Source organism: Bombyx mori, chromosome 24 (assembly GCF_030269925.1).
Source record: "Bombyx mori chromosome 24, ASM3026992v2".
Lineage (NCBI taxonomy): Eukaryota > Metazoa > Arthropoda > Insecta > Lepidoptera > Bombycidae > Bombyx > Bombyx mori.
The window spans coordinates 10,435,385-10,459,785 of record NC_085130.1 but is presented as its reverse complement, the minus strand read 5'-3'; the positions used below and the strand labels follow the sequence as shown (position 1 = coordinate 10,459,785).

The 24,401-nt window shown below is 42.5% G+C and overlaps 1 protein-coding gene across 1 annotated transcript in view; it reads left to right on the top strand.

Moving 5' to 3' along the window:
- Window positions 1-625: 625 nt before the first annotated feature.
- LOC101735646 (1-phosphatidylinositol 4,5-bisphosphate phosphodiesterase epsilon-1) overlaps window positions 626-24,401 on the top strand; it is a 150,219-nt gene continuing 126,443 nt past the window's right edge. Inside the window, exon 1 of the mRNA XM_021348089.3 lies at window positions 626-758. The gene's annotated coding sequence lies outside the window, so the exon portion shown is untranslated. The remainder of the gene's footprint in view (window positions 759-24,401) is intronic.

The window sequence follows — 24,401 nt, the reverse complement described above, 5'->3', positions numbered from 1 at the left end:
CTCTCTCATATCATCATTCACACACTCCATCCGTGTCCATCTACACATTACCATTTCCATACATCTACTAGTCACATGCATCTTCTCTCTACGCATCACATGTCCATACCCCACTAACTTGTGTATGTGGTTCCCATAACACAGGGAATAATTCAAATTTGGGGCCAGATTTTACAGGGCAAATAGACAATGACCCACTCTGCCTGTATCACAAATATAATTATCCTCAACAATATTTTTTTATTGCTTAGATGGGTGAATGAGCTCACAGCCCGCCTGTTGTTAAGTGGTTACTGGAGTCCATAGATATCTACGACGTAAATGCGCCACCCACCTTGAGATATCAATTCTATGGTCTCAAGTATAATTCCAACGGCTGCCCTTCAAACCGAAACGCATTACTGCTTCACGGCAGAAATAGGCACGGTGGTGGTACCTACCCGCGCGGATTCACAAGAGGTCAAACCAGCAGCACCAAATTAATATAGAATTAAAAGTCAACTGCAACATACGGACAAATTTAATAGCGTTGGAATTTCACGGATATAGGTGGTACGTACATTGTCCGGTCGGCGTCATTTCCCGGAGCATACTTATAGCGGATCTCGGAGGTGTTCCGTCAGTGTGCCGACGCGGTTCACGGGGAAAGGTCGCTCTCGCTCCCCTGGCGAATAACCGACCACAAAAACGCATGATTTTATAATGCGAATGCCCATAAAAGTGGTGTTTGTGAATCGTCTACCACGTTTCTCTTGAAGGTAAGAAGCTCTTCGCTTAGATAATTCCGTTTTCACCTGACGCAGAAAAGCCGCGATCGATTTCAAAGAAATTTCGGTTTTTATTGTGTTAGTACCGGTCGAGGAATGTTTTTTTTTTGTTTTTTTTACAGTTTCTAAACGTTATTTTATCTGAAAGATCTTATGAAAAAAATTTACGATAAAAAAAATTATTTCAACATCAACTATTGTTTCAGCGTCATTTGTTATATGGCTAATTCGACTTCATATTTATTTGTGTTTTAACATAATTTTATAACGGCCGATATATTTTTTTCTTTTAAGCACTTCTCATTATCACAAAACACAAGGAACTAAATGTATAAAGTATCCTTACTATTAACAATTGTTACGTTCTTTAGAAATTCAGTGTGAAAACCTAGGTGCTACGCCGTAGGTCTACGAAACGATGTAGCTCGTAGCACCGTAGCTACAGCTTAATATTGAAGACTAACAACATTAATTTATTTTTAACTTGACCACAGACTTTAAACAATAAATTAATGAGTATATGAGTCGACTATTATCAAAGCCGGCAATGTGACTTTTGGATAATTATTGGTAAATCAGAAAAACGAATTATTGACTTTGTATTCCTTTGGCAGTTACAAAACTCTTCTGAACGACATCTTAGATAAATAACAGGTTAACTATTAACCTTTATTTAATGCAGGTTTTGAACCGTATTCTTTGAAGGAGACGATTATATTCAAATCAATCTGTATTGAAATATCAGTAATTTTTTTTTGTCCAAATGCACAGATTGCCACCTTTGATAATAGACGACTCATATATGCGTGTGTGTGTCAAATACATGGTAGCTGTGTAATATTTTTTTTATTGATTAATAAACAAAATATTAACATTCTGCACTCCGTCGCTATATTCTCTACTAGCTGTACCCGTCCGCTTCGCTGGGCATTTAAAATTAACATTATTATTTCTCGACACCCACAAAGATTCTCATCATTAACGCCCCCGCAACTGGTGTAGGGAGTCCAACACTCATATAAATATTGGCTTATCCATTAAGTACATGTATTTTCTACATGGATACCAAGTTTTAAGTCAATCGGATGCACGGTTCAGTAGTTATAACGGAACATCCGTAAACACAATTGTAGATTTTTATATATTAGTACAAATAATTGTGGGAAAATTCATACTCCTCCGTCCGCGCAATTTTCGTAAATAGGGGTACAACATTTTTGCTTTACAGACACTTTAAAGTACCATACAATAGTATGCAATAATATATAAAAAATACTAGTATACGATAAACTATTGTATACAAATATACTGCCAAATATGCCATATGCCATATGGCAGTGTCGTAGAAAATACTACATAAACACCACACGTATTTCATTTCAAATATCAAGCCAATCAAAACACAACTTTATCTTTTTTTTTATTTAACTTTTATTGCTTAGTTAGTAATAGATAGCTACAGCTTTTCGATCAATTAGCTTTGTTCGTGAGAAATACGTTTAAAAACAGCTTTTAAAAGCACATATTCTCGCGGATTCAATATTACCACCTTAAGCGGTAAATACAATTTATCACACTCTGTCAGTGTCAGCTGACAGATAATGTACTTGAGGCGAGAAATAATTGTAGTGATCTATTACTATTCTAAGGTAAACATTTATTATTGAATAATTTGCTTGCAAATTTTAGACGAGACAATTATAAGTTTAAAATAAAAGTATTTTACCGTAGACTTTATTGATAATTGATATTGACATATTGCATTGGTTAATTTATCTATATATTATATAAAAATGAAACGCTGTTCGTTAGTCCGATTTGGCTAATTTCGGTCTTGAATTATTTGTGAAAGTCCAAAGAAGGTTTAAAAGGTAAATAAATTTGAAAATGCTCGAAATTAAATATAAAATAACAATTTTGTTTTTCCTTTGATGTGTCCCCCGTCGGACGGATTTCTTTTGTTTGTTTTAAGTTTATTTTATACAAAAGTTTAGGTCTTTTAGTTATTGATTGAGGCACTACAAAGTCTGCCGGGTCAGCTAGTTTCGTGTAAAATATAACAAATATGATATTCGCGTTTCATTGCGACGGGCACACAGCCCACCTGATGATGAGTGCGTATCGCGCATGGACGTAAACAATTATAAGGGTAGAATATATTAGAATATATAAGGTAGGTGGCGCATTTATAGAGCTTTAATTAGCTTATAAAAATAAGTTAAAAACGGTGGGCTTAATGCTATGTATAACGCTATGGATTATTATTAATACTAGATGATGACCGAGCTTTGCTCGGTTTTTTTTTTATAACGCCATCTTGTTGTTTCTTTAAAGCAGTAAAAATAGTATTATTATTCGCCAATAGATGTCGGGAAGAGTCATAAAGTTGATTATTGAAAACACGAATAAAACAACATTTTCTGAAAATAAATCGTAGCTGGATCGATTTATCGCCCCTGAAATCCCCTGTATACTAAATTTTATGAAAATCGTTGGAGCTGTTTCCGAGATTCAGATTATATATTAATATACAAGAATTGCTCGTTTAAAGGTATACAATGAAGTCGTCGTGGCCTAAAGGATAAGACGTCCGGTGCATTCGTGTTGAGCGATGCCAACTTTTCTAATGAAATACGTACTTAACAAATGTTCACGATTGACTTCCACGGTGAAGGAATGACATCGTGTAATAAAAATCTTCTGCCGTGAAGCAGTAGTGCGTTTCGGTTTGAAGCGTGAGGCAGCCGTTGTAACTATACTGAGACCTTAGAACTTATATCTCACGGTGGGTGGCGCATTTACGATGTAGATGTCTACGGGCTCCGGTAACCACTTAACACCAGGTGGGCTGTAAGCTCGTCCACCCATGTAAGCAATAAAAAATTCTACATATTTATTTCGTAAGAGAGGATGCTACATCAATAGACAAATTGACAATAAGTACATGACAGATGTCACTTCAAGAGAAGCAATCGACAGTGCGACATCTTGAAATTCGAAAAGTAAAAATACAATGAGTAATTTTAAGAAATATGAAATCCAGAATAATACTTTGTCACTAAGTAACAAAATATTTAATGTCTATAATTATTAGAAAAAAAAAATGTATAACTAAAAACATGATTATATTTGTTTAATTATGATTAGGTTATATATACCTATATTTAGTTGGGAAATGATCAACAGTTCCGATTGCATCGCCGTACAGTCCGGACGCGTTCTTACGAAAAATTGTCGCTGCCGTCGCGATCTTGTGTCCTGAGTTTCACTGCATTGTCGTTGTCGCACCGATCGCGGCATTGTTGTGAATTCTTGACGCATTGTCGCTGGCGTCGCGACCTTGGATCGTAAAAACAATTCGAACTTGTTGATTGTGCATTCGAAACGACATCCTCACTATCATTTCACGCATATCATATTATTAAATTTATTTATATTATTCGGCGAGCAAAATAGTCTTTTTAAAGACTGAACCCCCACTGCGATCACCGCTTGTTGTGGCACTCACAACCCAGTGGGGCCCCACCTTCCAAACTCCACCCCAATCCCCAGCCAACTGCCGTTTTCACGGCAAAGGCACTCCCCCCCTTTGTTGCTGGTAAAGCACAAGGGGTGAACTCCTACTCAGTGGACTCGCCTTTCGGCGAGTGTGCCTTAAGTCCCGGGGACGCCCCCCCCGGGCAAAACTACGATGGAAGAAGACGATAACCCCGCGTTGTTCGCGAAATTCGTTCGAGAGTACTGCCCGGACATTATGTCGAAGTTTAGGGCGTACAAAGCTAGCCTAGTAGCCGCGACTATCCCCGACTCACCGATGTCGCCCCCCACCCCCGCGCCCGCGTCGATCGCGTCATGCGCGGCATCGATCTCCGGCTCCGACTCCGAGTCGGAAATGGAGTTCGAGTCGGCCGCCAGCCCCGAACCCGGACCCTCGGATGGGTTCCAAACCGTCACGCGCGGCAAAAAACGCGCCCGTGCCGTGGAACCGTCCACGGCGCCAAAACAGTCTAAGGCCGCGAACGCGTCGCGTCCTAAAGTCGTGGTCACACCCGACTCCCCTCGCCGCGCAACTCCGTCGCCGAAACCCGCGTCCGTCCGCAAAATTCCCGCGCCGCCGCCGGTAATTTTGCAAGATAAGACCGCGTGGGATCGCGTATCCCGTGCCTGTAAGGCACAAAACGTCACCGTCATCCATGCGCGTAATGATAGTTATTTAGAAGAACTCGCGCCCACTCACCAAGCATACTGGCAACTAGCTAGGACCCTCAAGTCCGAAACTATAGCCACTATGCCGCCTCTCGTACGCCCCTCAGGCCAATCACCGGCTTACGATGACGATGACAAGGCAGAGTTGCTGGCCGATGCACTGCAAGAGCAGTGCACCACCAGCACTCAACACGCGGACCCCGAACACACCGAGTTCGTCGACAGGGAGGTCGAGCGCAGAGCTTCCCTGCCGCCCTCGGACGCGTTACCCCCCATTACCACTTCCGAGGTCAAGGAGGCGATCGATAGCCTACAACCACGGAAAGCTCCCGGCTCCGACGGCATCCGCAACCGCGCGCTTAAACTGTTACCAGCCCAACTGATAACGATGTTGGCCACCATACTAAATGCTGCTATGACGAACTGCATCTTTCCCGCGGCGTGGAAAGAAGCGGACGTTATCGGCATACACAAGCCGGGCAAACCGAAGAACGAAACCGCGAGTTACCGCCCCATCAGTCTCCTCCCGGCGATAGGCAAACTATACGAACGGCTCCTTCGTAAACGCCTCTGGGACTTCGTATCCGCGAATAAAATTCTTATAGACGAGCAGTTTGGATTCCGCGCCAGACACTCGTGCGTCCATCAAGTGCACCGCCTCACGGAGCACATCTTACTAGGGCTGAACAGGCGGAAACCCATTCCGACAGGAGCCCTCTTCTTCGATGTAGCGAAGGCGTTCGACAAAGTCTGGCACAACGGTTTGATATACAAACTGTATAACATGGGAGTGCCAGACAGACTCGTGCTCATCATACGAGACTACTTGTCGAACCGTTCGTTCCGATATCGAGTCGAGGGAACGCGTTCCCGGCCCCGTCACGTCACAGCCGGAGTCCCGCAAGGCTCCGCTCTCTCCCCGTTACTATTTAGTTTGTATATCAACGATATACCCCGGTCTCCGGAGACCCATCTGGCGCTCTTCGCCGATGACACCGCCATCTACTACTCGTGTAGGAAGAAGGCGTTGCTTCATCGACGACTTCAGACCGCGGCTACCACCATGGGACAGTGGTTCCGGAAGTGGCGCATCGACATTAACCCCACGAAAAGCACAGCGGTGCTCTTCAAAAGGGGTCGCCCTCCGAACACCACGCTGAGCATCCCCCTCCCGACTAGGCGCGTCAATACCCCCGCCCCCGCCGTTCGCCCAATCACGATCCGAAATTAAGTGTTTAGAGATTCGGACATGATGATCGAGACAAAATTCAGTATCAAACGAAGGATAGATTTATTAGTGTGAGAAACGCGATTGATTTATTCGTATCGTTATGTCCTGTTTGTGAATCCAAACGTAACATATCAAATAAAGGTATCGTAGTTAAACCGATTATATCTCGAGATTTTAATGAGCAGAGTCAAGACCATGAATACTTCAAACTTCAAAATAATATGGTTTTACTTACGACCTGTTTGTTTTATTTGAAAGTGTCATATTATCCTTAGAAATTTTATTATTGTCATGAGTATATAAAGTGTGTACTTTAAATGTTGTTTTGTTACTTAAATATTTTAACTAAGTACTTTAAGAGAACCAAAGCACATAATTTAGTCTTACTTGAAATCTTCATCAGTACCTGATTACGGAAATAAAGTCTGATTATTATAAACTGCATTTTATTATGGTCACCCTAAAACTACAACCAATGTCGAAATTATAACTATTGAACGAGTTATCATTTTGCCTTCGGCATTTTACATAACGGCGAGCGGTTTTATAACGACGACGCTGTTTGTAAACGGCGGAATCATACAAATTGCCTGCGACATAGATATGTCGGCGCAACGTCACTAATTGGTTAATTAAGATTAGTTAAAGTTAACTGTTTCCTTAATATTATGTATGTCAACAACTGCTTAAGACGGTATTCAAGAGAATTCATGATTAAGCCACCCCCAATTCCTACTATAAATACGAGTAACTATTGTCGCACAAACGTTCATACCCGATCCTGTAGACCGAATGGTAAACAGTCGACGTCGCCCTAAACACGTTATTACGGATCCTCCCGATCCATTAATGGTGCTTTTAGGTACCACAAGCACCGGTCACCGTCCTCGTTGAACCCGTCGCTTGCGACGAAAGGCTCGGCGAGCTAATTAACCCACAGACACAGCCCCTTAAGTTTCTCGCCGGATCTTCTCAGTGGGTCGCGTTTCCGATCCGGTGGTAGATTCTGCGATGCATCGCTCTTGCTCGGACCTGCTCTTGCTAGGGCCAGTGTTAGCAACACCTCCGGTTTGAACTCAGAGTTCAACTACACGCTAGGATAACGCTGACAGAGCCTCTCAAGTCTATCAGCATATCTATACATATAAATAAAGTTAGAGTGTCTGATTGTAGTATTAAAATAACCGTTTTTTATTATATATACGGTACATCACCAAAATAACATTTTTAACAATTTTTGTCTGTCTCTCTGTTTGTTCCGGCTAATCTCTGGAACGGCTGGACCGATTTTGATGAGACTTTCACTAGTAGATAGCTGATGATATAAGGAGTAACTTAGGCTACTTTTTTTAGACTAGCTTTGTCCCGCGGCGTCACCCGCAGTTATTGTCGTAGCGCGTGCAACGTGGCGGGCTTCGCCTATGAATAATAGCATTTAATGTTTCCGAAGCGAAGCGAGGGCGGGTCGCTAGATTTTAAATAAAAAAGAACTGTTTCGCGGTAGAAATAGGCAGATCTCATTGTCCCTAATCAGCTCTGAGCTAGTTGCGTTCAGAGAACGCGAGGTCACTGTACATTATGTGCGTGTGATGATTTCAAAACAAATACATTTAATTTTCACCTGCTCAAACATTAAGCCTTAATCTATTACGAAACAATTAATGATTTGAGTGTTATTTAAATTATTGTAATAATTAATTGTCCGGCCGTAGCTGGAATGACCGCGTTTAGCTAATAAATCAAATCATATTGCGAATATATCTATTTAAATATCTAATAAAGAAGAAGATAGATCTAAAGAAGAAAAATATAGATTTAGAAATTATTTATCTATTAACTATCTACTTATTTCTGGTGGTAGGACCTCTTGTGAGTCCGCATGGGTAAGTCATTTCTGCCGTGAAGCAGTAATGCATTTCGGTTTGAAGGGTCGGGCAGCCGTTGTAAATATACTGAGACCTTAGAACGCATATCTCAAGGTGGGTGGCGGAATTTACGTTGTAGATGTCTATGGGCTCCGGTAACCATTTAACATCAGGTGGGCCGTGAGCTCGTCCTCCAGTCTAAGCAATAAAAAAAGTATTTACTTTCATTTCTCTTTTCCTTCTTTCTTAGATTTCTAAGTATTTAGAATAAATAAATACTTAGATTTATCCGCAAAATCCAACGCTTTTATCAGAAGTCCCAATCAAACTATTTTCAACATAATATCTAATCAGAAAAAACGGTGATTAGATTATGTTCTACATAGTTTTATTGACTGGTTTGCTTTTATCTCATGACCACAATCCAATGCACTGGGTCCGACCAAATCCGCACCAATCTGGATACCACACTCTACAATGCCACACACACCGCCGAGAACAGAGGTAGATGGCGAAACATCATCCAGAGAAGGATAATGGGAAGAGACGGTCACGACCCTTAGACATGAGGAATGCGACTCAGGAAGGAGGAGAAGCCTATATACAAGTCGCGAGAGGTGGTGGTTTTACTGGTGGTAGGACCTCTTGTGAGTCCACGCGGGTAGGTGCCACCACCATGCCTATTTCTGCCGTGAAGCAGTAATGCGTTTCGGTTTGCAGGGTGGGGCAGCCGTTGTAACTATACTGAGACCTTAGATCTCAAGGTGGGTGGCGCATTTACGTTGTAGATGCATATGGTCTCCAGTAACCACTTAACACCAGGTGGGCTGTGAGTTCATCCACCCATATAAGCAATAAAAAATAAATAAATAAAATACCAAGGCAAAGGTATCTACCGAAAGAACCAGTGCCTTCTTAATCGGCAAATACGCGCAATATAACGTGTATGAAGGAGAAATAATTGTTAAAACCAAAAAAAAAATGAAGCGCTAACTTCTTATGGGAGGGTAAGCCGCTTCGTTACGTAACGCGTTACGGCGCCGGTCTTGTCATCCCTTTCTCTCACGCATACGACAGCGGCACTGAGGACGTATGTAAGTCCTAACTATTTATATATATTGTGATGTATTAGCGCGGACGATGTACTATCGGCAGAGATGCATAGTACAGTCAGTATTCGACTTATCTGCTGGTGGTCGGTCAGTGATGCTCTTGGACATCACCATCGCGGGGTGTACAAACGATGTCTTACGTCGCAAATGAGACCTTAGAACTTATATCTCAAAGTGGGTGGCGCATTTACGTTGTAGATGTCTATGGGCTCCAGTAACCACTTAATACCAGGTGGGCTGTGAGCTCGTCCACCCATCTAAGGAATAAAAAATAAATAAAAATAAATAATAAAAAAATGCGCATTCAATTACAAAGTTAAATATCGCCTATTTAATGAAGCCATCGCGGCCTAAAGGATAAGACGTCCGGTGCATTCGTATGTAGCGATGCACCGGTGTTCGAATCCCGCAGAGAGGTATATATTTTTCCAACGAAATACGTACTAATGTTCACGATTGACTTCCACTGAATTGAAGGAATAGCATCATATAGTAAAAATCATAATCTGCGTAATTACGGGTAGGTACCACCGCCCTGTCTATTTCTGCCGTGAAGCAGTAATGCGTTTCGGTTTGAAGGGCGGGGCAGCCGTTGTAAAACTATACCTTAGAACTCGTATCGCAAGGTAGGTAGCGGCATTAACTTGTAGATGTCTATGGGCTCCACTTAACATCAGATGGGCTGTGAGCTCGTCTACCTCAGCAATAAAACATGTACATTACATTCTTCACTGACTACAGACTTCACTATATTATATAAGTAGCTACTCGCCCTCGCTTCGCTTCGGAAACATAAAATTTTATTATTGATAGCTGAGTCCCGCGATGTTACCCGCGGTTATTGTCGTACCGCGGGTGATGCCGCGGGGCGAAGCTAGTCTACAAAAGTAGCTTAAGCTACTCCTTATATCATCAGCTACCTATCAGTAAAAGTTCCGTCAAAATCGGTCCAGCCGTTCCAGAGATTAGCCAGATCAAACAGACAGACAGCCAAAGATTGTAAAAAAATGTTATTTTTGTGTATGTACCGTGTATATAGTTATATTCATATGCATGTAGGAAAAAGCGGTTATTTCAATACTACAAACAGACACTCCAATTTTATTTATATGTATATATGTAACAACATATTCAATAACATGAATCATTGACGCAGGCTAACAAAATAATGAATACAGTAATAAATTATTAAGTGAGTAAATTATTATTGATACATTAAAATAAATAAATTTTAAATAATATTAATTTTAATTGAGTGATGTAGTTACAGCTGTAGTTATAGTATAGCTATTGGAGAACAAGAAATTGACAAAATTCTGAATTAGAAACTTATGTATCTTTTTTTATTGCTTAGATGGGTGGACGAGCTCACAGTCCACCTGGTGTTAAGTGGTTACCGGAGCCCATAGACATCTACAACGTAAATGCCTCACCCACCTTGAGATATAAGTTCTAAGGTCTCAGACCTCAGTATAGTTACAACGGCTGCCCCACCCTTCAAACCGAAATGCGTTACTGCTTCACGACTGCTTACTGTTTGCCGCTAGGGCTATTCCAACTCCATTCAAATTCGAGAGAGAGCCAGAGAGAGCGAGAGAGAGTGAGAGAGAGAGAGAGAGAGAGAGCGAGAGAGAGAGAGAGAGCGAGGGAGAGAGAGAGCGAGGGAGAGAGAGAGAGAGAGGGAGGGAGAGAGAGAGAGTGAGAGAGAGCGAGAGAGAGTGAGAGAGAGTGAGAGAGAGTGAGAGAGAGTGAGAGAGAGTGAGAGAGAGTGAGAGAGAGCGAGAGAGCGAGAAAGAGCGAGAGAGAGCGAGAACACCTTATTGCACACCAAGACACAGTTTACATTCTAAAACCAGTCAAAAAGCAGATAGATTTATACAATAGGCAGTCTTATCGCTAAAAGCGATCTCTTCCAGGCAACCGTTTAATTTACAGAAATTCGGGAAAATATAAAAATATACCAGGCACGTTGCGGTGTACTAAAGACAATACATTGTTAACTTTTACGCTATCGATAATTATATAAAACTCGCAATAAGCACCCTGGGTACAGTCCGTCATTGGATCGGCGCTATGTTTGTTATTGAGAAATATTAAAAGATATTTCCTCGGGATAAAGTGGCTCAAGTCGCCCTCTGGTCCAACTGCCAGTCGCATGGCAACGGTTACCATGGCAACCGTTGCTATGCGCGTGCGTTGCTATGATGTAGTCGACGGTAGGTTGACATTTCTGGATAGTATATACACAGCGATCCTTCATAATAAGCGCCACGGTTACAACTCCCTCCTCCGCGATTCGTCCCGCCCCCGCAACTCGTCCCTCTCCCGCGACTTGCCCTCCGACCGCGTCCGACAATCTCGCTTTAGCGATCGACTTCTTTCAGTCGATCAACTTTGAGCGCGTTAACGCTTTGGGCGACGCCATTCGCGCTGCCTCCACTGCACAACACTTTATCGCCGTTGTGCAAGAATACGCCGACGTATACGCGTCATTAAATACGTACGTCCTCCCCTCACTCCGCCGGTAATCAATGGCGTATATAAGTAGAATAAAGCCCCTATCCGTAACGATAGGATTTTTTAACGCTTACGGTCTCGCAAATCAACGTGATCAGGTTTCTGACTTTTTGCGTGACCATCAAATTGATATCTTTTTAGTGCAGGAGACCCTACTTAAGCCCGCGCGCCGTGACCCTAAAATCGCGAACTATAACATGGTCAGGAACGACAGGCTCTCTGCTCGTGGTGGTGGTACCGTCATTTACTATAGAAGAGCCCTGCATTGCGTCCCGCTCGATCCTCCCGCGCTCGCTAATATCGAAGCATCAGTGTGCCGAATCTCACTGACGGGACACGCGCCGATCGTTATCGCGTCCGTTTATCTTCCACCGGATAAGATCGTTCTAAGCAGTGATATCGAGGCGCTGCTCGGCATGGGAAGCTCTGTCATTCTGGCGGGCGACCTAAATTGTAAACACATCAGGTGGAACTCACACACCACAACCCCGAATGGCAGGCGGCTTGACGCGTTAGTCGATGATCTCGCCTTCGATATCGTCGCTCCGCTAACACCGACTCACTACCCGCTAAATATCGCGCATCGCCCGGATATACTCGACATAGCGTTATTAAAAAACGTAACTCTGAGCTTACACTCGATCGAAGTAGTTTCAGAGTTAGATTCAGACCACCGTCCCGTCGTTATGAAGCTCGGTCGCGCTCCCGACTCCATTCCCGTCACAAGGACTGTGGTGGATTGGCACACGCTGGGCATCAGCCTGGCTGAATCTGATCCACCATCGCTCCCGTTTAAGCCGGACTCTACCCCATCTCCTCAGGATACCGCTGAAGCCATACACATCTTAACGTCACACATCACCTCAACATTAGATAGATCATCGAAACAAGTTGTAGCGGAGGACTTCCTTCACCGCTTCAAATTGTCCGATGATATTAGGGAACTCCTTAGAGCTAAGAACGCCTCGATACGCGCCTACGACAGGTATTCTACCGCGGAAAATCGTATTCTAATGCGTGCCCTACAACGCGACGTAAAGTCTCGCATCGCCGAAGTCCGAGATGCCAGATGGTCTGATTTCTTAGAAGGACTCGCGCCCTCCCAAAGGTCTTACTACCGCTTAGCTCGTACTCTCAAATCGGATACGCTAGTAACTATGCCCCCCCTCGTAGGCCCCTCAGGCCGACTCGCGGCGTTTGATGATGACGAAAAAGCAGAGTTGCTGGCCGATACATTGCAAACCCAGTGCACGCCCAGCACTCAATCCGTGGACCCTGTTCATGTAGAATTAGTATACAGTGAGGTAGAACGCAGAGTCTCCTTGCCACCCTCGGATGCGTTACCACCCGTCACCCCGATGGAAGTTAAAGACTTGATCAAAGACCTACGTCCTCGCAAGGCTCCCGGTTCCGACGGTATATCCAACCGCGTTATTAAACTTCTACCCGTCCAACTCATCGTGATGTTGGCATCTATTTTCAATGCCGCTATGGCGAACTGTATCTTTCCCACGGTGTGGAAAGAAGCGGACGTTATCGGCATACACAAGCCCGGTAAACCAAAAAATCATCCGACGAGCTACCGCCCGATTAGCCTCCTCATGTCTCTAGGCAAACTGTATGAGCGTCTGCTCTACAAACGCCTCAGAGACTTCGTCTCATCCAAGGGCATTCTCATCGATGAACAATTCGGATTCCGTACAAATCACTCATGCGTTCAACAGGTGCACCGCCTCACGGAGCACATTCTTGTGGGGCTTAATCGACCAAAACCGTTATACACGGGAGCTCTCTTCTTCGACGTCGCAAAAGCGTTCGACAAAGTCTGGCACAACGGTTTGATTTTCAAACTATTCAACATGGGTGTGCCGGATAGTCTCGTGCTCATCATACGGGACTTCTTGTCGAACCGCTCTTTTCGATATCGAGTCGAGGGAACCCGCTCCTCCCCACGACCTCTCACAGCTGGAGTCCCGCAAGGCTCTGTCCTTTCACCCCTCCTATTTAGCTTATTCGTTAACGATATTCCCCGGTCGCCGCCGACCCATTTAGCTTTATTCGCCGACGACACGACTGTTTACTATTCCAGTAGAAACAAGTCCCTAATCGCGAAGAAGCTTCAGAGCGCAGCCCTAGCCCTAAGACAGTGGTTCCGAAAATGGCGCATAGACATCAACCCAGCGAAAAGTACTGCGGTGCTATTTCAGAGGGGAAGCTCCACACGGATTTCCTCCCGTATTAGGAGGAGGAATCTCACACCCCCGATTACTCTCTTTAGTCAATCCATACCCTGGGCCAGGAAGCAAGTACCTGGGCGTTACCCTGGATGCATCGATGACATTCCGCCCGCATATAAAATCAGTCCGTGACCGTGCCGCGTTTATTCTCGGTAGACTCTACCCCATGATCTGTAAGCGGAGTAAAATGTCCCTTCGGAACAAGGTGACACTTTACAAAACTTGCATAAGGCCCGTCATGACTTACGCGAGTGTGGTGTTCGCTCACGCGGCCCGCACACACATAGACACCCTTCAATCTCTACAATCCCGCTTTTGCAGGTTAGCCGTCGGAGCTCCGTGGTTCGTGAGGAACGTTGACCTAAACGACGACCTGGGCCTCGAATCTATACAGAAATACATGAAGTCAGCGTCGGAACGGTACTTCGATAACGCTATGCGTCATGATAATCGCCTTATCGTAGCCGCCGCTGACTACTCCCCGAATCCTGATCATGCAGGAGCCAGTCACCGTCGACGCCCTAGACACGTCCTTACGGATCCATCAGATCCAATAACCTTTGCACTAGACGCCTTCAGCTCTAGGAGCAGGCTTAGGGACCTCGGTAACCGTACTCGTCGAACTCGACAAAGAGTTCGCCGTGCAACCTAACCCATGAATCAGCTCGCTGAGTTTCTCGCCGGATCTTCTCAGCGGGTCGCGATTCCGATCCGGTAGTAGATTCATTCGCGAAGCAGCTACTCTTGAGTTGTTAGGTCTCCTTCGGAGGCGCTCGGGCAGCTGTTAGCAAATCCCACCCCTCCTGGCTGAGCCTTTGCTCGCCCACCTGTCCTGGTGAAACTGGAAAGGCCTCCGGGCCACCAGTAATCCTTCAATCATAAAAAGAAAAAAAAAAATAAGCGCCAACATGAAATATTTTAAATTGCACCGAAATTATAGTTTCGGATATTTCGTGTTGAATGTCTGGTGTTGTGCTTATATGGATATACTAGCTATACCCGTCCGCTTCGCTGGGCATTTAAAATTAACATTATTATTTCTCATCCCCACAAAGATTCTCATCATTAACGCCCCCGCAACTGGTGTTGAGAGTCCAACACTCATATAAATATTAGGCTATCCATTTAGTACATGTATTTTATACATGGATACCAAGTTTCAAGTGAATCGGATGCGTGGTTCAGTAGTTATAACGGAACATCCGTAAAAACCACTGTAGATTTGTATATTAGTACTAGCTGACACGGCAGACTTCGTAGTGCCTCAATTGATAAATAAAAGACACATCAAAGGAAAAACATAATTGTTTGTTTTTATATAATTCCGAGCTTTTTTATATTTTCTCACATTTTAAACCTTCCCTGATCTTCCACGAATAATTCAAGACCAAAATTAGCCAAATCGGTCCAGCCGTTCTCGAATTTTAGCGAGACTAACGAACAGCAATTCATTTTTATATATATATAGAGAAAATAATCGGCGCAACGTCATTAATTGGTTAATTAAGATTAGTTAAAGTTAACTGTTTCCTTATTGTTACGTATGTCAACAACTGCTTAAGACGGTATTCAAGAGAATTCATGATTAAGCCACCCCCAATTCCTACTATAAATACGAGTGACTATTGTCGCACAAATGTTCAACAGATACCCGGTCGAGAGGGGTAACGGACCGGGTTATGTCGGACTTCGGCGCCTCCTGAGAGGAAGAAGGGGAGAAGAGAAGGGCCGAGGTCCTTCACCTCCCCCAATTTCTCACAGGAGACTACGCCTTTGAAAAAGGCGCGCGAAGCACTTGCCCCGCAGAACGACTACCGACTAAACCCCATCGAGCTCCACCACACTGACTACACGAAACTTACGGTACCGCGGTGCACGCCGAAGGCCTCGCCTTAGCTGGTACCCGTACTAATGTTAAGGCGAGGTCTCATCCCCGGGAAAATCCCAAAGAACCTCGTCTCGGGAGACACACCGTGAGCGGCGCACAGGAGCCACGTTGCACCGCTTCACCACCGGACCAACAGCCGGGCGCCCCCGCACCCGGCACTTGATAGTCCCTACGAGGGCTGAGTGGCGACCTTTCGCATGCGCCGTCCACCCCGCCTTCTGCGCTGAGGAGCCGAAGAGTGATCCCATTCCCTTTCGCGCTCCTCAGCCTCACGAAGCGCCATGACCAAATCACAGAACCCCGCCATGGCCTCCCACGAACTCTGGTCCTCTACCATACGGGCGACGAGAGCCCGCAAAGAGAGGTCCTGCCCCAACACCGCGACGAGGTTTCGCCTCCACTGATCGACAGCCGACGGGCCGGGTGTCCGTTCCCGAGTCGAGGACTGTGTTCTCCGTCGGTATGTCGCGGCCAAGATTTCGGCCTCGAGGTCCCACGGTAAGGATCCGGCGAGGGCACAGGTCACATCCTGAGAGATGCTGCGGTACCCCCTGATGACCCTCACTGCGAGCGCCCGCTGAGCTCTGAGCAGCAGAGCCGCGTTTCGCGCGGTAAGTGCGGCCACACGGGAGCACCGATTACCGATCCTCCCGATCCATTTACGGTGCTTTTAGGTACCACAAGCACCGGTCGCCGTCCTCGTCGAACCCGTCGCAAGCGACGAAAGGCTCGACGAGTGTATTAACCCACAGACACAGTCCGCTGAGTTTCTCGCCGGATCTTCTCAGTGGGTCGCGTAGATGCCGATCCGGTGGTAGATTCTGCGAAGCTCCTCTCTCGCTAGGGCCAGTGATAGCAACACTCCGGTTTGAGCTCAGAGCTCACTTACACGCTATGGTAAAGTTAATATAGCCTCTCAAGGCTATCAGCATATCTATACATATAAATAAAGTTAGAGCGTCTGTTTGTAGTATTAAAATAACCGTTTTTTATTATATGCATATGAATATATACGGTACATCACCAAAATAACATTTTTAACAATTTTTGTCTGTCTCTCTGTTTGTTCCAGCTAATCTCTGGAACGGCTGGACCGATTTTGATGAGACTTTCACTAATAGATAGCTGATGATATAAGGAGTAACTTAGGTTACTTTTTTTAGACTAGCTTCGTCCCGCGGCGTCACCCGCAGTTATTGTCGTACCGCGTGCAACGAGGCGGGCTTCGCCTATGAATAATAGCATTTAATGTTTCCGAAGCGAAGCGAGGGCGGGTCGCTAGATTTTAAATAAAAAAGAACTGTTTAGATCTCATTGTCTCTAATCAGCTCTGAGCTAGTTGCGTTCAAAGAACGCGAGGTCACTGTACATTGTGTGCGTGTGATGATTTCAAAACAAATACATTTAATTTTCACCTGCTCAAACATTAAGCCTAAATCTATTACGAAATAATTAATGATTTGAGTGTTGTATAAATTACTATAATAATTAATTGTCCGGCCGTAGCTGGAATGACCGCGTTTAGCTAATAAATCAAATCATATTGCGAATATATCTATTTAAATATCTAATAAAGAAGAAGATAGATCTAAAGAAGAAAAATATAGATTTAGTAATTATTTATCTATTAACTGTCTACTTATTTCTGGTGGTAGGACCTCTTGTGAGTCCGCATGGGTAAGTCTATTTCTGCCGTGAAGCAGTAATGCATTTCGGTTTGAAGGGTCGGGCAGCCGTTGTAAATATACTGAGACCTTAGAACGCATATCTCAAGGTGGGTGGCGGAATTTACGTTGTAGATGTCTATGGGCTCCGGTAACCATTTAACATCAGGTGGGCCGTGAGCTCGTCCACCCATATAAGCAATAAAAAAAAAAAGTCCAAGGCAAAGGTATCTACTGAAAGAACCAGTGCGTTCTTAACCGGCAAATACGCCCAATATAACGTGTATGAAGGAGAAATAATTGTTAAAAATAAAAAAATTTGAAGCGCTAACTTCTTATGGGAGGATTTTTTTTATTGCTTAGATGGATGGACGAGCTCACAGCCCACCTGGTGTTAAGTGGTAACTGGAGCCCATAGACATCTACAACGTAAATGCGCCACCCACCTCGAGATATAAGTTCTAAGGTCTCAGTATAGCTACAACGGCTACCCCACCCTTCGAACCGAAATGCATTATTGCTTCACGGCGGAAATAGGCGGGGTGGTGGTACCTACCCGTGCGGACTTCCAAGAGGTCCTACCACCAGTGGAAAAACCAGGGTAAGCCGCTTCGTTACGTAACGCGTTACGGCGCCGGTCTTGTCATCCCTTTCTCTCACGCATACGACAGCGGCACTGAGAACGTATGTAATTCCTAACTATTTATATATAACTAGTCAGGTCATAAGTATTGTTACACAGTAAAAACTTTTCTTTTAGAATACTGGCCACAAAAAAAATTATTGAATTCGAATTTCGAATTGTTCATGAAAATAAAAAAGGTATACTTTTAGAATTTTACTCATTTTTAAATATGGAGTGGACGCTTAAAGAAGACCGTGTTACAGTTATTGCGTTGCAACTTTAGTGTCATAAGAGTCTATGTTTTGTTAAGTTCATTTTGGTGTATGAATGGTTACTGAATAAACTTGTTTCAATTATTTTACATTAAACATGTGACAGAATTTATGACCTGACTAGGTATATTGTGATGTATTAGCGCTGACGATGTACTATCGGCAGAGATGCATAGTACAGTCAGTATTCGACTTATCTGCTGGTGGTCGGTCAATGATGCTCTTGGACATCACCATCGCGGGGTGTACAAACGATGTCTTACGTCGCAAATGGCGTACGAAGCGGTAATTTTTAATTTAATTTACGCGTAATAGCATTATTTCGGTTCTTTCACTACCCTTCGACGCAATTAAAGTTATTTACGGTTTGTAATGGCTTTTTACAGTTTTTTTAAAGTGCGTTACGTAACGCGTTACGGCGCCAGTCTGTCGGCCTTCTCTTTCTCTCACGCATACAGTAGCGGTACTAAGAACGTATGTAACTTCTAACTATTTATATATATATATATATCTCTTTCAAGTTATATTACAATTTTTCTGACATTATCATCTACCTTCTTCTATATATATAAAAATGAATTGCTGTTCGTTAGTCCTGCTAAAACTCGAGAACGGCTGAACCGATTTGGCAAATTTTTGGTCTTGAATTATTTGTGGAAGTCCAGAGAAGGTTTAAAAGGTACACAAATATGAAAATGCTCGGAATTAAATAAAAATAACAATTTTGTTTTTTTCCTTTGATATGTCCCCCAGTCGGACGGATTTATTTTGTTTGTTTTAAGTTTATTTCATACAAAAGTTCAGGTCTTTTATTTATCGATTGAGGCACTACGAAGTCTGCCGGGTCAGATAGTAGTAATATACATAAGATTTAAGTCATGAACTAAGCTTCTCTCAAGTTAAACAATTTCAACAATAAAGTTCAACTTAGATTAGTTTAAGTTATCACTTCTATCTGGCGTCCCAAGACGCACAATTGTTTTTGACGGTAGTCAGCGCGATATTGTAAATTCGGTATATAAATATAATAAATAGCCATTAAAACGGAGAATCGGTATATAAATAGCATTGTCGACTGTTATTGTCCGTGGCAAGCTGTGTAAGCAACGGTATTACGTAAATCTTTCGAAATTGTATTGCGCTCGGAAAACATGTGATTATTACAAAAGTTTAACGAGAAATTATTCCAGTGCCTTCTTCGGTATTCGCGATTCTTAAAGGCAATTAAAATACCTTTACCTGGAGCCACTGCGTCCACAAGTCCGGCCTCGCGTGGAGTACTGCTCCCATCTCTGGGCCGGGGCTCCCAAATACCAGCTTCTTCCATTTGACTCCATACAGAGGAGGGCCGTTCGGATAATACCATTCTCACGGATTGTTTGGAACCTCTGAGTCTGCGGAGGGACTTCGGTTCCCTCTGTATTTTGTACCTACCGTATTTTCCATGGGCAGTGCTCTGAGGAATTGTTCGAGATGATACCACCATCTCGTTTTTACTATCGCACCGCCCGCCACCGGAGCAGAGTTCATCCATACTACCTGGAGCCACTGCGTTCATCCACAGTGCGTTTCCAGAGATCTTTTTTGCCACGTACCATCCGACTTTGGAATGAGCTCCTCTCCACGGTGTTTCCCGAGCGCTATGACATGTCCTTCTTCAAACGAGGCTTGTGGAGAGTAGTTAAGGTTTGGCAGCGGCTTGGCTCTGCCCCTGGCATCGCTGAAGTCCATAGGCGACAGTAACCACTCACCATCAGGTGGGCCGTATGCTCGTCTGCCTATTAGGGCAATGTTTTTTTTTTTACGTTTTACACATTACAGTGTTCTCATATCATTCGAAGTGATTAATTTTTCTAATCAAAAACACGCACTTAACAAATCACGATTGACTTCCACGGTGAAGGAATAATAGCGTGTAATAAAAAATTTAAGCTGCAAAAAATATTTGTGTAATCACTGGTGGTAGGGCCTCTTGTTAGTCCGCACGGGTAGGTACCACCGCCCTGCCTATTTCCGCCGTGAAGCAGTAATGCGTTTCGGTTTGAAGGGTGGCGCAGTCATTGTACTATAATAACTGAGACAGCGACTTAACCATCGCATTCTCCTTCTCATATGTCTATGGACCCCACTTAAAGCCATACCGGCCGTGAGTTCGTTCACTTGACAAATGCAATTAAAAAAACAAACGCAATATCACCATGCACGTGCCTTTATTGAAAAAATTATTTAATAGATACCCAAAAGTTAAATGTTTTCATTTTTTTCCTGCATAACAAGCAGCCTAATGCTTAGATTACGCCCAGATGTACAACATAATAATTCATAATCATTCGGCGTGTTTTAGACTTTATCTTCGATTGCCAATGGCGACCTCAGTGTGTCGCAACATTATATCGAATCATAATATTGAAGCGCGTATTTCCCATTACTGGATTCGGATAATCACTTTTGACAGCTGTCACTTTAAAAGCAGACGTGAGGCGCGATGAACCGCGCGAGAAATCGAAGGAATACGCTCGCGAAAATCCTTGAATCGGTGGGCGAAAATCCTTGAATCGGTGCGCCCTTAGGGATTGAGGACAGGAGAATGTCACCGGCCCCAATCATTTTGACGGGTGACAGACTATTTGATTTAAACGACATCCCGGTTATCACGCGACATTTCGTCTTATTGCATTTAAACTGTACAATCTCAAAACTTACTAATTTTAGAGGAGTGTTTTAAGGATTTAAAACATTTGATATTTTTAATATTAATCATCTTTGCAAAATTTTTTTTTTTTACCAATTACATTATCTGTCTTTTAAAGTAATATAAAATTATGTATTAATTTTGTTAATGGCAGTCAAAATATAGCTAAATAAAAATAAAAAAAACTAAAACTAAACTACGCTCTTTTGACAGTATTTATGAGAAAAATGACTTTTTGGCGGGAACGCGAGCAGTGAAGTTGTGTGATTTGTTTTATTTTGTCTATTTAGCGTTTCTTCGGGTTTAAGTGTGTAATAATGGTGGTTTAATAACTGTTTAATATCTGTGAAAGTGCACAAATGTGGGAAAATGAAACAAAGCCGCTGGACGTAACTTCTCGGGATCCTCCAAAAAGTCCACTGAAAAATCTTAGTAAATGACCACCATTTTACTGGGATTATATTTCATCCCATATCATCTCATTTCATTTCATTTAATTTCATCCCAGTTGATTAATGTCTCAAATTAATCATCTTCATTTCATTTCACTCCATAATATCATTTTTCATAAAAATATGAATATAAATTAGAATAAGACATGACTTATAGGTCTCAGTTACCAGGTCATAAAATCCCTTAAAAAAAAAATTTATGAGAACAATACTGGTAATAACCAATTGATTCCGCATATTAACTCAATTTCGAATATTTTTGGAAATTGTACACTTTTAATGCGAAAAGACTATGTATCTTTGTAATTAAAGGTTCGTTTTATTTGGTATCAGCATTAACAGTCCAATGTTTTTGATTGAACTTCAATTAAGTTTACTCCATTCGAATACCTGATGAAGTTTGTTTTGTTATGATATTTTTTCGAAATATTAAACTTTAAATGGCTCTCCTGTACAGTTGCAAATGTGGCTTAAACCAAATACTGCCTTTCACCTCTCGATATCTTCGCAAAACTTGACAACAGAAGACAGAGAGATGTATGTTCACCTAAAATTATCTTACGCTGTTATCTTTCTGAATCGTTTTATGGCTTTTATGTATGAATATAAAATTGTGACTGGTGGTAGGACCTCTTGTGAGTCCGCGCGGGTAGGTACCACCGCCCTGCCTATTTCTGCCGTGAAGCAGTAATGCGTTTCGGTTTGAAGGGCGGGGCAGCCGTTGTAACTATACTGAGACCTTAGAACTTATATCTCAAGGTGGGTGGCGCATTTACGTTGTAGATGTCTATAGACTCCAGTAACCTTTAACGCCAGGTGGGCTGAGCTCGTTCACACATCTAAGCAATAAAAATAAACTTAATTTCTACGTAGAGGACTTTTACATATTTAAGTCAAAGATCAAATTCCCATTAACAGATAAGGAGCGACAAAAAAACCTTTGAGCTTATTCATCAACGGAAATAAAGCACCGATTTATAAGTTTGATAACTGCCAATTCGGCTGAGCTTTTCTGTCCATGTAACGAAACTTTAGGACTTTCGAGTCAACAAAGCTACTGAGTACTCTAGAAAAATAATCTTACAATGTAACTTTTGGGGTGCCGAATACACGGCCATTTTCACACAGCTTTCTCTAGCCCCAAGCTAAGCTTTATGCTTGTGATATGGGTGCTAGATTACGGATATACTGCATATATTATTTTTTGTTGTAAATATATAACATACTAGCTGTACCCGTCCGCTTCGCTGGGCATTTAAAATTAACATTATTATTTCTCACCCCCACAAAGATTCTCATCATTAATGCCCCCGCAACTGGTGTAGGGAGTCCAACACTCATATAAATATTACCTATCCATTAAGTACATGTATTTTCTACATGGATACCAAGTTTCAAGTCAATCGGATGCATGGTTCAGTAGTTATAACGGAACATCCGTAAAAACAACTATACATTTATATATTAGTACTAGATGACCCGGCAGACTTCGTAGTGCCTCAATCGATAAATAAAAGATCTAAGCTAAAACAAACAAAAGGAAATCAGTCCGACGGGGGACACATAAAAAGAAAAACAAAATTGTTATTTTTATTTCATTCCGAGCAATTTCATATTTATCTACCTTTTAAACCTTCTCTGGACTTCCACAAATAATTCAAGACCAAAATTATCCAAATCGGTCCAGCCGTTCTCGAGTTTTAGCGAGACTAACGAACAGCAATTCATTTTTATATATAGAGATAAGTAGATAGATTACCCTAAGAAAATCCGCTGAAAATTTGTGTTTGACTTGGAGAGCGTCCTGATTCCCCCCAAGCTACTGCATCAGTAATTACGCAAATTATAATTTTGCTCACTGTTTTAAAACAATTGGATATCAATTCGCGAAGCTAAGAATGTTTTTTATTTGAGTGATTTTGATAATTATATTAGGTTGAAGCCATAAATTTAATGTATCATCATAAGTCCTTGACGCGTGTATAATTTTCTCTGGAACTTATTTAACGGACGTTTTGAAATATGGCAAAACAAATATAAATACAGGTCAAACTAACAAAAGCTTACTCGTCGGAAACGATCGGAGCTTTCGATCGTACCGAAAAAGTTTTAATACAAAAGCTTAGTTGGACTTTAAAGTTCGGAGCTTGACCCGTGTTCGACACGCGTGCGATCGATACTAATAAATTTTTTATTAGACATGACTCTTAACCTAATTACGTTTAGTCCAGGAGTTTGAATACAGATTGTTAATCGCGTCGTGCATAAGACCCAGATGATGTTAAGTGGTCACTGTCGGTTATAAGTATTGAATAATGTATTTATAGCTACAGTCCCAGACAATAAATACTGCACATCGATTTTTTAGAATTTGCAATCGGCTGACTTCGTCTTCGTCGTGTATTTACCACGAAACACAATTCGATATATCGCAGCTTTAGAATTGAAGTGGCACAAACCAAAATTCTTGTTTTATTGATAAACAACAAAAAGTAATTCAAGTATTGTAATTTTTTTTTTCTTATTGCATAGATAGTTAGATAGGTGGACGAGCTCACGGCCCACCTGGTGTTAAGTGGTTGCCGGATCCTATAAACATCTAATAAACAAAGTAAATGTCATCACCCATCTTGGATATGAGTTCTAAAGTAGCAGTATAGTTACAACGGCTGCCCCACCCTTCAAAACGAAATGCATTACTGCTTCACAGCAGAAATAGGCAGGGTATTGGTACCTACCCGTGCGGACTCACAAGAGGTCCTACCACCAGTTATTACGCAAATTATAATTTTATATTAAAAAATAATTATTATTATTAATATAATTTTATATTAAATTTATATTTAAAAGCAATAAAAAAAAAAAAGAATCCA